The 17157-nt window shown below is 36.8% G+C and overlaps 1 protein-coding gene across 13 annotated transcripts in view; it reads right to left on the bottom strand.

Moving 5' to 3' along the window:
• The window catches only part of CDC42BPA (CDC42 binding protein kinase alpha), a 325295-nt gene that overhangs the window by 242395 nt on the left and 65743 nt on the right, over nt 1-17157 (bottom strand). The window lies entirely within an intron of this gene.

The raw sequence follows: 17157 nt of genomic DNA, 5'->3' as shown, positions 1-17157 counted from the left end.
GCAGAGCGCCCTTTAAATTTCCTAATAAGGACTTTCACAGAGACTAGTTCTACAAAGTGTCTGCTGCTCCAAAGCCTGCTACAACCAACCTCCAAACCTCCCCCAACCAATATCTCCAAGGAGCAAAACTGAGTGAGAACGTGACGGGTTTAAATGAAAAACTGAATTCCTAACAAGGATTTAAATTCCCACATATATTCACTACCTCTTCCCAAGTAGTTATTTTTGAGGTTTGGAGTAAGTTAAGAGGAGAAATGGTAGACAGCCCTTTAAATGAAGAAAGCCATTTTTTCCTTTGGTCCCTAAATCTGTTGAATTTCCAGTGTTGCATACCCTCTCTGTTCTTTTCTGTAGCATGATTTTTTTTTTTTTTTTACCAGAAGCTTTATTTGCAATGAACCTGGGCTGATCATAGTATGAACAATTCTAACACTGGCAAGAACTGTTGTGCTAGTTGCAGAGTATAAATCCCAACAGAAATAGCTTAAAACAAAACTAGGTGGTCCCCACTAGGTACAGATTTAACTGACCTCTAATTCCCTTGGTGAAACTAGTTTGGGAGAAACCAGTTTTTATCAATTTTTAAAATCACTGCTCTACCAAATGTTTTAACACAGAATGGAATAATTATGCCATTAAAAAGTTCCACCTTCAAAAAATAAACACTTCTAAGTCTCGATTTTTTTCATCTGCTTAACTTGCCAATTTCGGAGGAGAGTTAAAAGCTCTATCTTCAACTGTTGAAAGTTCTTGTATTCCCCTATGCAAATTCTATCAGTTGTTACTTCATATATTTTAAAGCTAATTTGTTAGATGAACATGTATTCCACGATTACTATAGCTTCTTTCATTAATTTATAACACTTGTAATTGATTAGAACACAGATAAAGAAAATAAAACAAAGGTAGAGTTAAACACAATTATAAACTGAACAAAATAGAACTGAAACTGAGATGAAGAAATAGAACATTGGAGCAACGCTGAAACCCCCCATGTGCCCCACCTGACCACAACTTCCACCTTCCCGCTAGAGATAACCATTACCCTGACTTTTGTGATAAAATCAAATCATATGCATTTTTTCCTTATGTTGCCTCCTTCACTCAACATACAGTTAGATTTTAGAAACAAAATTATTCTAGCCTCATAAAATGAGTTGGGCAGTGGTCCCTCTTTCTGTTATCTGAGAAAGTTTAAATTTAGAATTGCTTCTTCCTTAAATGATTCACAGAACATGCAAATTAGTACATCCAAACCTGGAAGAATTTTTTCATGATTTTTAAAATAGATGATACACTTACATGTTTCAGAAGTCAAAACAAAATAAAAAGGTTTCCACTTAGAAGTGTCACTCACACTCTGCATGTACCCCATTCCCTCTTGTCCCTTTAAAACGTCACTTTATGAAAATACAAGTAAGAATCATAATATTTCTACCTCTTTTTAACAAAAGATAGCGTACTATATATCAAGTTGGCCAAAAAGTTCACTGGGGATGTTAGAGAAAAACCCCAACAAACTTTCTGACCAACCCAATATATTCCCCTGCATCTGATTTTTTCACTTTACAATGTATCCTGGAGATTTCTCCACAGAAGTACACTGAACTTTTTTTTTATGGCAGCTACACAGCATTAGATAGACCATAACTTAGTCAATACATTGATGGGTACTTGTGTTGCATTTTTTTTAATATTTATTTATTTATTTATTTTGGCTGCACCGGGTCTTAGACGCGGCACACGGGATCTTGGTTGCAGCATGCAGGATCTAGCTCCCCAACCAGGGATCGAACCCGGGCCCCCTGCATTCGGAGCACGCAGTCTTACTCACTGGACCACCAGGGAAGTCCCTATTTTATTTTTTATACTTGAACATTTGATACATTTGTACTTTCTCCTAATATATGATATGAATTTTAATTGGATCCACAAATGGACTTTTCCAATTGGCTACCCAGTTGTCTCAAAGATCTAAGTTTCTACCTTGAGAAGCTAGAAGAACATGAATAAATTAAATCCGAGGAAGTATTGATAGAAGGAAGGAAATAACAAACATTTTAAAACTGCTTAACTTTTTTAAAAAAATTTTAAGTAAAAAGAAGACAAAAATATAGACAATTCACAAAGCCAAAGTAGCTCTGTTCAATAACTAACAACACTGAAAAACCTCTACGTGACTGATCAAGAGAAATAAAACATAAATTATAAATATCCACAATGAAAGAGAATATCACCTTGTATTCCACAGACATAAAAAAAATAAAAGAGGGCTTCTCTGGTGGCGCAGTGGTTGAGAGTCCGCCTGCCGATGCAGGGGACACGGGTTCGTGCCCCGGTCCGGGAGGATCCCACATGCCGCGGAGCGGCTAGGCCCGTGAGCCATGGCCACTGAGCCTGTGCGTCCGGAGCCTGTGCTCCGCAACGGGAGAGGCCACAACAGTGAGAGGCCCGCGTACACCAAAAAAAACAAACAAACAACAACAAAAAAAAACCACAGAGATATTATGAAAACCCTTATACATTTGAAAACTTAAATGAAATACACAAATTCCATGAAACACAAAACTTACTGAAGCTGACAAAAGATGAAATAGAAAATCTTAATAGCTCTATAACCACTAAAAAGTTAAATTAGTAGGATTAAAAGCCCCACAAGGAAAAACTCAAGTCCAGATGGGATCACTGCTAAATTTTATCAAGCATTTAAGGAAATAAATAAAAATATTCACAATTTTTTCTGAAAAAGAGTAAACACTCCCCAATTCATTTTATAAGTCCAGCATAACCCTGATGTCAATATTTGACACAGACATGATAAAAAAAGAAAATTGTAGGTCAACATTCCCCATGAATATAGGTATGAAAACAGTTAAAATATTAAGGAACTGAATAGAGCCATATCTCAAAAGGATAGTAAGTCATGACCAAATGGAGTTTATCCCAGGGATTAGTTTAATATTTGAAAATCAATCTATATAAAACCAAAGGCATAATTCATGAAAGAAATAATTGACATATCTGATAAAGATATATCTGATAAAGGACTGTTACCTAAAATACACGAAAAAAATAACTCTTAAAATTCAACAATAAGAAAACAAACCAGGAGAGGAGGAAGATGGCAGAAGAGTAAGGCGCGGAGATCACCTTCCGCTCCACAGATACATCAGAAATACATCTACATGTGAAACAACTCCTACAAAACACCTACTGAACGCTGGCAGAAAACCTCAGACCTCCCAAAAGGAAAGAAACTCCCCACGTACCTGGGTAGGACAAAAGAAAAAACAAAAAACAGAGACAAAAGAATAGGGATGGGACCTGCACCAGTGGGAGGGAGCTGTGAAGGAGGAAAGGTTTCCACACACTAGGAAGCCCCTTCACGGGTGGAGACTGCGGGTGGCGGAGGCGGTAAGCTTCGGAGCCGCGGAGGAGAGCACAGCAACAGGGGTGCAAAGGGCAAAGCGGAGAGATTCCCGCACAGAGGATCGGGGCCGACCGGCACTCACCAAGCCAAGAGGCTTGTCTGCTCACCTGCCGGGGCGGGCGGGGCTGGGAGCCGAGGTTCGGGAGCGAGGGGAGAGGACTGGGGCTGGTGGCGTGAACACAGCCTGCAGGGGGTTAGCGCACCACGGCTAGCCGGGAGGGAGTCCGGGGAAAGGTCTGGACCTGCCGAAGAGGCAAGAGACTTTTTCTTCCCTCTTTGCTTCCTGGTGCGCAAGGGAGGGGATTAAGAGCGCTGCTTAAAAGGAGCTCCAGAGACAGGCGTGAGCCGCGGCTAACAGTGCAGACCCCAGAGACAGGCATGAGATGCTAAGGCTGCTGCTGCCGCCACGAAGAACCCTGTGTGCGAGCACAGGTCACTCTCCACACCTCCCTTCCGGGGAGTCTGTGCCGCCCGCCACTGCCAGGGTCCCGGGATCCAGGGACAACTTCCCCGGGAGAACGCACGGCGCGCCTCAGGCTGGTGCAATGTCATGCTGGCCTCTGCCGCCGCAGGCTCGCCCCGCACTCCGTGCCCCTCCCTCACCCCGGCCTGAGTGAGCCAGAGCCCCCAATCAGCGGCTGCTTTAACCTCGTCCTGTCTGAGTGAAGAACAGACGCCCTCCGGCGACCTACATGCAGAGGCGGAGCCAAATCCAAAACAGAGCCCCGGAAGCTGTGCAGAGAAAGGGAAATCTCTCCCAGCAGCCTCAGGAGCAGCGGATTAAATCTCCACAATCAACTTGATGTACCTGCATCTGTGGAATACCTGAAAAGACAACAAACCATCCCAAATTGAGGAGGTGGACTTTGAGAGCAAGACTTATTATTTCTTACCCTTTTCCTCTTTTTGTGACTGTGTATGTGTATGCTTCTGTGTGAGATTTTGTCTGAATAGCTTTCCTTTCACCATTTATCCTAGGGTTCTATCCGTCCGTTTTGGGGGGGGGGTTGTTTTGTTTTGTTTTGTTTTTACTTTTTAAAGTAATTTTTCTCTTAATTATTTTTTATTTTAATAACTTTATTTTATTTTATCTTTATTTTATTTTATCCTCTTCCTTCCTTCCTTCCTTCCTTTCTTCCTTTCTTTCTTTACACTTTTTCTCCCTTTTATTCTGAGCCGTGTGGATGAAAGGCTCTTGGTGCTGCAGCCAGGAGGCAGTGCTGTGCCTCTGAGGTGGGAGAGCCAACTTCAGGACACTAGTCCACAAGAGACCTCCCAGCTCCACATAATATCAAACGGCGAAAATCTCCCAGAGATCTCCATCTCAACACCAACACCCATCTTCACTCGACAGCCAACAAGCAACAGTGCTGGACACACTATGCCAAACGACTAGCAAGACAGGAACACAACCCCACCCATTAGCAGAGAGGCTGCCTAAAATCATAATAAGTCCACAGACACCCCAAAACACACCACCAGATGTGGACCTGCCCACCAGAAAGACAAGATCCAGCCTCATCCACCAGAACACAGGTACTAGACCCCTCCACCAGGAAGCCTACACAACCCACTGAACCAACTTTAGCCACTGGGGACAGACACCAAAAACAACAGGAACTACGAACCTGCACCCTTCAAAAAGGAGACCCCAAACACAGTAAGATAAGCAAAACGAGAAGACAGAAAAACACACAGCAGATAAAGGAGCAAGATAAAAATGCACCAGACCTAACAAATAAAGAGGAAGTAGGCAGTCTACCTGAAAAAGAATTCAGAATAATGATAGTAAAGATGATCCAAAATCTTGGAAATAGAATAGACAAAATGCAAGAAACATTTAACAAGGACCTAGAAGAACTAAAGATGAAACAAGCAATGATGAACAACACAATAAATGAAATTAAAAATACTCTAGAAGGGTTCAATAGCAGAATAACTGAGGCAGAAGAACGGATAAGTGACCTGAAAGATAAATTAGTGGAAATAACTACTGCAGAGAAGAATAAAGAAAAAAGAATGAAAAGAACTGAGGACAGTCTCAGAGAACTCTGGGACATTAAACCCACCAATATTCGAATTACAGGGGTTGCAGAAGAGAAAAAGAAAGGGACTGAGAAAATATTTAAAGAGATTATAGTTGAAAACTTCCCTAATATGGGAAAGGAAATAGTTAATCAAGTCCAGGAAGCACAGAGAGACCCATACAGGATAAATTCAAGGAGAAACAGGCCAAGACACATATTAATCAAACTTTCAAAAATTAAATACAAAGGGTTTCCCTGGTGGTGCAGTGGTTGAGAGTCCGCCTGCCGATGCAGGGGACACAGGTTCGTGCCCCAGTCTGGGAATATCCCACGTGCCGCGGAGCGTCTGGGCCCGTGAGTCATGGCTGTTGAGCCTGCGCGTCCGGAGCCTGTGCTCCGAAACAGGAGAGACCACAACAGTGAGAGGCCCACGTACCGAAGGAAAAAAAAAACTTAAATACAAAGAAAACATATTAAAAGCAGCAAGGGAAAAACAACAAATAATGCACAAGGGAATCCCTATAAGGTTAACAGCTGATCTTTCAGCAGAAACTCTGCAAGCCAGAAAGGACTGGCAGAACATATTTAAAGTGATGAAGGAGAAAAACCTACAACCAAGATTACTCTACCCAGCAAGGATCTCATTCAGATTTGATGGAGAAATTAAAACCTCTAGAGACAAGCAAAAGCTGGGAGAGTTCAGCACCACCAAACCAGCTTTACAACAAATGCTAAAGGAAGGAACTTCTCTAGGCAAGAAACACAAGAGAAGGAAAAGACCTACAATAACAAACCCAAAACAATTAAGAAAATGGGAATAGGAACATACATATCGATAATTACCTTAAATATAAATGCATTAAGTGCTCCCACCAAAAACACAGACTGGCTGAATGGATACAAAAACAAGACCCATATATATGCTGTCTACAAGAGACCCACTTCAGAATTAGGGACACATACAGACTGAAATTGAGGGGATGGAAAAAGATATTCCATGCAAATGGAAACCAAAAGGAAGCTGGAATGGCAATTCTCATATCAGACAAAATAGATTTTAAAATAAAGACTGTTAGAAGACACAAAGGAGGACACTACATAATGATCAAGGGATACATCCAAAAAGAAGATATAACGATTGTAAATATTTATGCACGCAACATAGGCAAATACTAACAGCCGTAAAAGGGGAAATCAACAGTAACACATTCAGAGTAGGGGACTTTAACACTCCACTTTCACCTTATTTATTTTTGATGCAAAATGAAAATAAATAAGGAAACACAACCTTTAAATGATACATTAAACAAGATGGACTTAATTGATATTTATAGGACACTGCATCCAAAAACAACAGAATACACATTTTTCTCAAGTGCTCATGGAACATTCTCCAGGAAAGATCATATCTTGGGTCACAAATCAAGCCTTGGTAAATTTAAGAAAATTGAAATCGTATCAAGTACCTTTTCCGACCACAATGCTATGAGACTAGATATCAATTACAGGAAAAGATCTGTAAAACATACAAACACATCGAGGCTAAACAATACACTACTTAATAACAGTATTCACTGAAGAAATCAAAGAGGAAATCAAAAAATACCTAGAAACAAATGACAATGGAGACACGATGACCCAAAACCTATGGGATGCAGCAAAAGCAGTTCTAAGAGGGAAGTTTACAGCAATACAATCCTACCTTAAGAAACAGGAAACATCTCGAATAAACATCCTAAACTTGAACCTAAAGCAATTAGAGAAAGAAGAATTAAAAACCCCAAGGTTAGCAGAAGGAAAGAAATCATAAAGATCAGATCAGAAATAAATGAAAAAGAAATGAAGGAAACGATAGCAAAGATCAATAAAAGTAAAAGCTGGTTCTTTGAGAAGATAAACAAAATTGATAAACCATTAGCCAGACTCATCAAGAAAAAAAGGGAGAAGACTCAAATCAATAGAATTAGAAATGAAAAAGGAGAAGTAACAACTGACATGGCAGAAATACAACAGATCATGAGAGATTACCACAAGCAACTCTATGCCAATAAAATGGACAACCTGGAAGAAATGGACAAATTCTTAGAAATGCAAAATCTGCCAAGACTGAATCAGGAAGAAATAGAAAATATGAACAAACCAATCACAAGCACTGAAATTGAAACTGTGATTAAAAATCTTCCAACAAACAAAAGCCCAGGACCAGATGGCTTCACAGGCGAATTCTATTAAAAATTTAGAGAAGAGCTAACACCTATCCTTCTCAAACTCTTCCAAAATATAGCAGAGAGAGGAACACTCCCAAACTCATTCTACGAGGCCACCATCACCCTGATACCAAAACCAGACAAGGATGTCACAAAGAAGGAAAACTACAGGCCAATATCACTGATGAACATAGATGCAAAAACCCTCAACAAAATACTAGCAAACAGAATCCAACAGCACATTAAAAGGATCATACAGCATGATCAAGTGGGGTTTATTCCAGGAATGCAAGGATTCTTCAATATATGCAAATCAATCAATGTGATACACCATATTAACAAATTGAAGGAGAAAAGCCATATGGTCATCTCAATAGATGCAGAGAAAGCTTTCGACAAACTTCAACACTCATTTATGATAAAAACCCTCCGGAAAGTAGGCATAGAGGGAACTTTCCTCAACATAATAAAGGCCATATAAGACAAACCTACAGCCAACATTGTCCTCAACGGTGAAAAACTGAAAGCATTTCCACTAAGATCAGGAACAAGACAACGTTGCCCACTCTCACCACTCTTATTCAACATAGTTTTGGAAGTTTTAGCCACAGCAATCAGAGAAGAAAAGGAAATAAAAGGAATCCAAATAGGAAAAGAAGAAGTAAAGCCGTCACTGTTTGCAGATGACATGAGACTATACATTGAGAATCCTAATGATGCTAACCAGAAAACTACTAGAGCTAATCAATGAATTTGGTAAAGTAGGAGGATACAAAATTAATGCACAGAAATCTCTGGCATTCCTATACATTTATGATGAAAAATATGAAAGTGAAATCAAGAAAACACTCCCATTTACCACTGTAACAAAAAGAATAAAATATCTAGTAATAAACCTACCTAAGGAGACAAAAGACCTGTATGCAGAAAATTATAAGACACTGATGAAAGAAATTAAAGATGATAGAAATAGATGGAGAGATATACCATGTTCTTGGATTGGAAGAATCAACATTGTGAAAATGACTCTACTACCCAAAGCAATCTACAGAGTCACTGCAATCCCTATCAAACTACCACTGGCATTTTTCACAGAATTAGAACAAAAAATTTCACAATTTGTATGGAAACACAAAAGACCCCGAATAGCCAAAGCAATCTTGAGAACGAAAAACAGAGCTGGAGGAATCAGGCTCCCTGACTTCAGACTATACTATAAAGCTACAGTAATCAAGACAGTATGGTACTGGCACAAAAACAGAAATACAGATCACTGGAACAGGATAGAAACCCCAGACATAAACCCATGCAATATGGTCACCTTATCTTTGATAAAGGAGGCAGGAATGTACAGTGGAGAAAGGACAGCCTCTTCAATAAGTGGTGTTGGGAAAACTGGAAGGTACATGTAAAAGTATGAGATTAGAACACTCCCCCTAATACCATACACAAAAATAAGCTCAGAATGGATTGAAGACCTAAATGTAAGGCCAGACACTATCAAATTCTTAAGAGGAAAACATAGGCAGAACACTCTATGACATAAATCACAGCAAGATCCTTTTTGACCCACCTCCTAGAAAAATGGAAATAAAAATAAACAAATGGGACCTAATGAAACTTAAAAGCTTTTGCACAGCAAAGGAAACCATAAACAAGACCAAAAGACAACCCTCAGAATGGGAGAAAATATTTGCAAATGAAGCAACTGACAAAGGATTAATCTCCAAAATTTATAAGCAGCTCATGCAGCTCAATAACAAAAAAACAAACAACCCAATCCAAACATGAGCAGAAGACCTAGATAGACATTTCTCCAAAGAAGATATACAGACTGCCAACACACACATGAAAGAATGCTCAACATCATTAATCATTAGAGAAATGCAAATCAAAATTACAATGAGGTATCATCTCACACTGGTCAGAATGGCCATCATCAAAAAATCTACAAACAATAAATGCTGGAGAGGGTGTGGAGAAAAGGGAACACTCTTGCACTGCTGGTGGGAATGTGAATTGGTACAGCCACTATGGAGAACTGTATGGAGGTTCCTTAAAAAACTACAAATAGAACTACCACATGACCCAGCAATCTCACTACTGGGCATATACCCTGAGAAAACCATAATTCAAAAAGAGTCATGCACCAAAATGTTCATTGCAGCTCTACTTACAATAGCCAGAAGATGGAAACAACCTAAGTGTCCATCATTGGATGAATGGATAAAGAAGATGTGTCACATATATACACTGGAATATTACTCAGCCATAAAAAGAAACGTAATTGAGTTATTTGTAGTGAGGTGGATGGACCTAGAGTCTGTCATACAGAGTGAAGTCAGAAAGAGAAAGACAAATACCGTATGCTAACACATATACATGGAATCTAAGAAAAAAAAGAATGTCATGAAGAACCTAGGGGTAAGGCAGGAATAAAGACACAGACCTACTAGAGAATGGACTTGAGGATATGGGGAGGGGGAAGGGTAAGCTGTGACAAAGTGAGAGAGTGGCATGGACACTTATACACTACCAAACGTAAAATAGATAGCTAGTGGGAAGCAGCCGCATAGCACAGGGAGATCAGCTCAGTGCTTTGTGACCACCTAGAGGGGTGGGATAGGGTGGGTGGGAGGAAGGGAGACACAAGAGGGAAGATATATGGGAACATATATGTATAACTGATTCACTTTGTTATAAAGCAGAAACTAACACACCACTGTAAAGCAATTGTACTCCAATAAAGATGTAAAAAAAAATTTTTTTTAAATAATAAAAAAACCATTTCATTAAAACATGAGTTAAAGATCCAATATACACCTTACCAAAGAAGATATACAGATAGCAAATAAGCAAATGAAAAGATGCTCAACATCATCTAGGGAACTGCAAGTTAAAACAACCATGAGATACCACTACACGCCTAACAGAATGGCCAAAATTCAAAATACTGACAACTCCTAAACGCTGGTGAGGATGTGGAGCAACAGGAACTCTCATTCTGCCAGTGGGAATGCAAAATGGTACAGCCACTTTGGAAGAGAGTTTGTTGGTTTCTTACAAAACTTAAATAATGCTCTTACCATACGATCCAGCAATTCTGCTCCTTGGTATTTATGCAAATGAATTGAAAATTGATGTCCACACATCACATCAACCTGCACATGAATGTTTACAGCAGCTTTATTCATAATTGCCAAAACTTGGAAGAAAACAAAGATGTCCTTCAGTAGGTAAATGGGTAAGTAAGCAGTGGTACATTCAAACAATGAAATATTATTCAGTGGTAAAAGCAATAAAAAGACATGAAGGAAACAAAATGCCTATTACCACGTGGAATAAGCCAATCTGAAAAGGCTACATTACTGTATGATTTCAACTCTATGACATTCAGGAAAAGGCAAAACTATGGAGACAGGAAAAAGATCACTGGTGGCCAGAGGTTAGGGGAAGGAAGGGATGGATTGGCAAAGCACAGAGGATTTTTAAGGCAGTGAAACTATTATGCATAATACTAAAATGGTGGATAAGTTGTAACTATACATTTGTCCAAACCCATACAATATATAATACAACACCAAGAGTGAACCCTAATGTAAACTATAGACTTTAGCTGATGATGTGTCAATGTAGATCCATCAGTTGTAACATATATACCACCTTGTGTGGTAGGCTGATAGTAGGAGAGGCTGCACATGTGCAAGGTCAACGGGTATATAGGAACTCTGTGTACTTTGCACTCAGTTTTGCTGTGGACATAAAACTGCTCTAAAAATCAAAGCCTATTAAAAAAGTCAATCAAGGCTTCCCTGATGGCGCAGTGGTTGAGGGTCCGCCTGCCGGTGCAGGGGACGCAGGTTCGTGCCCCAGTCCAGGAGGATCCCACATGCCGCAGAGTGGCTGGGCCCGTGAGCCATTGCCGCTGCGCCTGCGCGTCCGGAGCCTGTGCTCAGCGACAGGAGAGGCCACGGCAGTGAGAGACCCGCGTACCACAAAAAAAAAAAAAAGTCAAAGTAGCACACCGAATTTACATAATAAAAGAGCAAATCCATATGATTATTAAATTCTCAGCAAACTAGTAATAGAAGACAACTTCTTCAATCAGATAAAGGGTTCCCTCAAAAACACCTACAATTAACATCATACTTACTAGTCAAACACTAAATCCTTTCTCCCTGAATTCAGGAATAAAGTAAGGATATATACCCTCATGACACCTATTCGACATTGTATTAGAGGTCCAAATTAGTATAATAAGACAACATAAAGAAATAGAATGTATAAAGTCTGGAAAGTGAAAAGGACAGTATGATTGTCCTATTCTCAGACAATATGATTGTTTACACAGAACAACTAAGAAAGTAGCAACTAAAACAACAAAAAACTATTTAAATAATAATAAATGAATTTAGAAAATAAAGTCAGATACAAAAATGAGTGGTATACATAGCACAGGGAGATCAGCTCAGTGCTTTGTGACCACCTAGAGGGGTGGGATAGGGAGGGTGGGAGGGAGATGCAAGAGGGAGGGGATATGGGGATATCTGTACACATATAGCTGATTTACTTTGTTATACAGCAGAAACTAACAAACCATTGTAAAGCAGTTATACTCCAATAAAGATGTTAAAAAAAAAAGAGTGGTGTATCTACATACCAACAGCATACTATTTGAAATATAAAATTTTAAATGTCATTTACCGTAGCATCAAAAAACATTAAAAATTTAGCAATAAATTTAACAAATTATGAACAAGACCTGTACACTAAAATTACAAAAAAATTTTGAGTAAAATTAAAATAGACCTTAAAAGACAAAGAAAAATGCCTTGTTCATGGACTAACTAGTAGACTCATGATTGTTTAGATGTCAGTCCTCACAAAATTGATCTATAAACTGAATGCAAACTAAATTTCAATACCACTAGGCTTTTATGGAAACTGACACAGTGATTCTAAAATTTATATAATAATGCAAAAGTCTTCAAATAGTTAAGACAATTTTGCAAAAGAACAAAGAAGGAGGACTTACACTCAGACTTCATTACATACTCTCAACTCTACAGTATAAAGCTACAGAATCAAGATTGTGTGGTACTGGCATAAGAACAGACAAAGATATCGGTGAAATAGAATAGAAATAGCAAAAGTAGATCAACATTTGTATGGTCAACTGACTTTTTTGACAAAGGTACTGAAGTAATTCAATAGAGGAGAAACAGCCTTTTCAACAAATTGTGCTGAAACAACTGGATATCCATATGGAAAAAAATGAACCTCGATCCCTATCATCTCACATCATACATGAATTAATTTGAAATGAATCACCAATCTAAACATAAGAGCTAAAACTATAAAGGTTTTAGGAAAAAAACATAGGTAAATATCTGTGACCTAGATATAAATCAGAATTTCTTACAAAGAACATGGAAAATAATAACCATAAGAGAAAAAACTGATAAAATTAAACCACCAAAATTTAAAACTTCTGCTCATCAGAAGACATTTTTAAGAAAATTAACAGGCAAGCTATGCAGCCTTTGAGAAAATATTGACAAAACATACATCTGACAAAAGACATTTATAAATATAAAATATGAAGAATTCTTACAACTCAATGATGACAAATACCTCATTTTTTTTAATGAGCAAAATATCTGAACGTATACTTCACAAAGGAGGATATAAGAATGGTGAATAAGCACACAAAAACTCATCATTATGTTGATATATAACACAAATCCACGTAACAATGCAATTTAAGACCATGAGATACTATTACACACCCATTAGAATGACTGAAATTTAAAAGACTAACAAAAAAATATTGGTGAGAACATGGAACTGGTGGGAATATAAAATGGTACAACCCCACTGGAAAAAATGTGCCAGTTTCTTTTAAATTTAAATATGCACCAACCACTTAACATACCAGTTCCACTCCTAGGTATTTATCCAAGGAAAATGAAAACGTATTTCCATAAAAACTTGTACAAAAATATTCACAACAATTTTAATCCTAACAGCCAAAAATGAGAAACAATACAAATGTTCATCAATAGAAGGATAGTGGTATATAGCTTACTAATCAGCAATAAAAAGTATTACTACATTTGATCACAAGAATGGATTTCACAGACATTATTCTGAGCAAAAGAGGCCAGACACAAAAGAGTACATATGGTATGATTTCCATTTATATGAAATTTTCAAACGGCCAAAACTAATCCATAGTTAAAATTTAGAACAGTGGTTGCCACTTGATGGACGTTATGGGGAAGTAACAGGAAAGGGAACTTCTTAGGGTGATGGAAATGTTCTGTATCTTGATAAGGGTGAATCCATTTGTCAAAACTCATGGAACTGTACATAAACAATTGGTGTATTTCAACATATATACAATTTACCTCAAAAGATGTAAACAAACCAAATAAAAATTGCACTCCTAGTCTAGATGGACTCACCAGAGAATTTTTCCAAACATTTAAGGAAATAATAATATTCTCAAACTCAGAAAATTGAGAAAGCGCAAATACTTCCCAAATTGTCTTATGAGCTAAGCATAACATTTTAAAAATATAAGGAAATTAAAAGATAGGTAAAATAAAGTTCAATCTTTTTCATGCACATAACAAAAAAAATGGTAAACAAAATATTAGCAAATCAAAACCAACAATATACTAAAAGAATACATAAGGAACAACTGGATTTATATAGTAATCCAATATTGGTATATTTAAAAATTAATCAATATTATTTCCACATTAACTAAATACAGAGGTCAAATCATATCATCAAAAGAGATATTAAAAAAAGCTTTTAATAAAAGTTAACTCTGATGCAAGAGGGAAGAGATATGGGAACATATGTATATGTATAACTAATTCACTTTGTTATAAAGCAGAAACTAACACACCATTGTAAAGCAATTATACCCCAATAAAGATGTTAAAAAAAACAAAACAAAAAAAAAAAGTTAACTCTAATGCATGATAAAAGCTCTCAACAGACTAGGACTAAAAGGAAAACTTCCTTTACCTAAAAAAGAGTAACTTCCTTAACCTAAAAAAAGAGTAACAATTTTTTTTAAAAAAGCTGTTCCAAACTTCATACTTACCCCTGAAATCACAAACCAGAAAAAAATTGATTTTCAACAACTGAATTTAATATTTTAAGGAAGAAACTCTCTATTGTAATAATACAGGAAAAAGAAATAACAAGTATAACAAAAGAAAGAAAAAAAGCTGTCATTATTTGGAAATGGTATGACTGTGTATATGAAAAATCTTTTAAATTTATAAACTAGAATTAATAAGTTAATATATCAAGATGCTTAAATACAAAATCACTACACAAAAATTAATTGTATTTCTAGTCTAGCAACATGGTTACAAAATGAAATCTAAAAATATCATTTACAGGCTCATCAACAAACGTCAAAGACTGATAAATAAATTTAATGAAACATGAACAAGAATTCTACATTAAAAACTATTAAAAATTAATAAAAGTAACACATATAGGGTCAGCTGATTCACAATGGAAGTTCCTTTGCAATCAAATGTAGAAAAAGTAGTCTTTAAATAAATGATGCTGAGAAACCCACAAAGAATAAAATGAACCTTGACCTATACCTCACAAAACACAAAATAATACCAGACGGATCACAGACCTAAATGAAAAAGATTTTTTTTTATAGATTACATAAGATAACAGAGGAAAATATCTTCATGACCTTCAGAGTAGAAAATAACTTTTTTAACGAACACAAAAAAGCACTAATCATAAAGAAAAGCTTAATTAAATGTACTTCACCAAAACTAAGATCTTCTCTTCCATAAAAGATCTATACAGAGAGGGAAAAGCCAAGCCACACACAGGAAGACATTTTGTTTAATACACACACACACACACACACACACACACACACACACACACACACTTCCAACAAAGGACTTGTATCCAGAATATACCAGTAAGTCAGACAACACACCCTCCTGCTCCCACTCCCCCAATCCCAAAATGTGCACTTATGAAAAAGGATATCCAAGTTATATGAAGTAATATGAAAATGGGCTCAACTTTAAGAGTTATTAGGAAATGTAAAATGAAATCACAATCCAATACCACTACTCATCCACCAAAAAATGTCCAAAGTTTAAAAAATGATGCAAGTGTTGGTGAGGTTGTGAAGCAACTGGGACCTTAATACACTGTTGGTCAGAGTACACATTGAAAACCAATTGGGATATTATTTGGCACTACCAACTAAGACTAAATATGCCTAACATGCAACCCAGAAATTCCACTAGGGTTATATCAAACACAGATGAGTGCTTCTACCTCCCAAAAGACATGTACATGAATGTTCATAACAACATTATTAACAGTGGCCAAAAACTATAAACTTGAATACCTACCAACACTAGTATGGATAAAATACTTGTGGTATATTCATATAGAGGAATACTTTGAACCAATAAAAAACAAAAATGAATCACACAAGCATAATATTGAGCAAAAGAAGACAGAAACAAAAGAATATATATTATATAATTCCACTAATATAGCATTCAAAAACAGGCAAAATAAATCTATAATTATAGAAGTCAGAATAGATGGTTAATGAGAAGGTGGTTATCCGCATAGAGGGGGCAATGGGAGCCTATCTTGATCTGCATAATAGTTACAGAAGTTCATGCAAATGTACAATTCCATTAAGCTATGTGTGTATATAACACAATTTTTTTAAGACCTCAAAATAAATGTATTTTCAGACAGAAAATGCAGATAATTTATCTCAGCAGACTTGGCAAAATACTAAAGGGAATTTTTAAGTCAAAAGGAAAATTATATCAAAGACAAGTATATGAATATAAATAAGTATGTGAACGTGAAGAGTAAGAAAAAATGTAAATACATGGGTAAAGCTAAAATGAATAGGGACACTATAATCGTATCTTTTGGGGTTTCAAATATATGTAGAGCTAATGACAATGAAAGGTAAATTTGGGTAAATGGGAACAGGCAAAATACAAATTTACCAAGAATACAAGTGGCAATCTCTAGGGAAACCAATAAAAGAAGGTACAACTCAGAAATGAATAGAAGGGGGAAAGAATAATTTAAAATATTCAGTTAATCCAAGAATTGAGAGAAACATAATACAGAATGGACAAGACAAACAGAAAACAAATAGTAATATGTAATGTAATTACATTAAATGTCAACTGACTACACTCCAATTAAAGATAAGACATTATCAGACTAGATCAAAAAATTAAAACTATATTCTACTTAACACTAAACGTATAAAGTAATAGCTGAAACTAACAGGGTGGAGTAAGATATTTAATGCAGAAGACTAATAAAAAGAGCTAGAATCATTCTACTAACATCAGATTAAGTAAAGTTTAACTCAAAAAGCATTATTTAGAGATAACAAGGATCATTACATCATGATAAAAGAGTTAATCACTAGGGAAATATA

This window comes from Pseudorca crassidens, chromosome 2 (assembly GCF_039906515.1).
Source record: "Pseudorca crassidens isolate mPseCra1 chromosome 2, mPseCra1.hap1, whole genome shotgun sequence".
NCBI classification, from domain to species: Eukaryota; Metazoa; Chordata; class Mammalia; order Artiodactyla; family Delphinidae; genus Pseudorca; species Pseudorca crassidens.
Note: the sequence above shows the minus strand (reverse complement) of the source record. Positions and strands in the feature narration are given on the sequence as shown.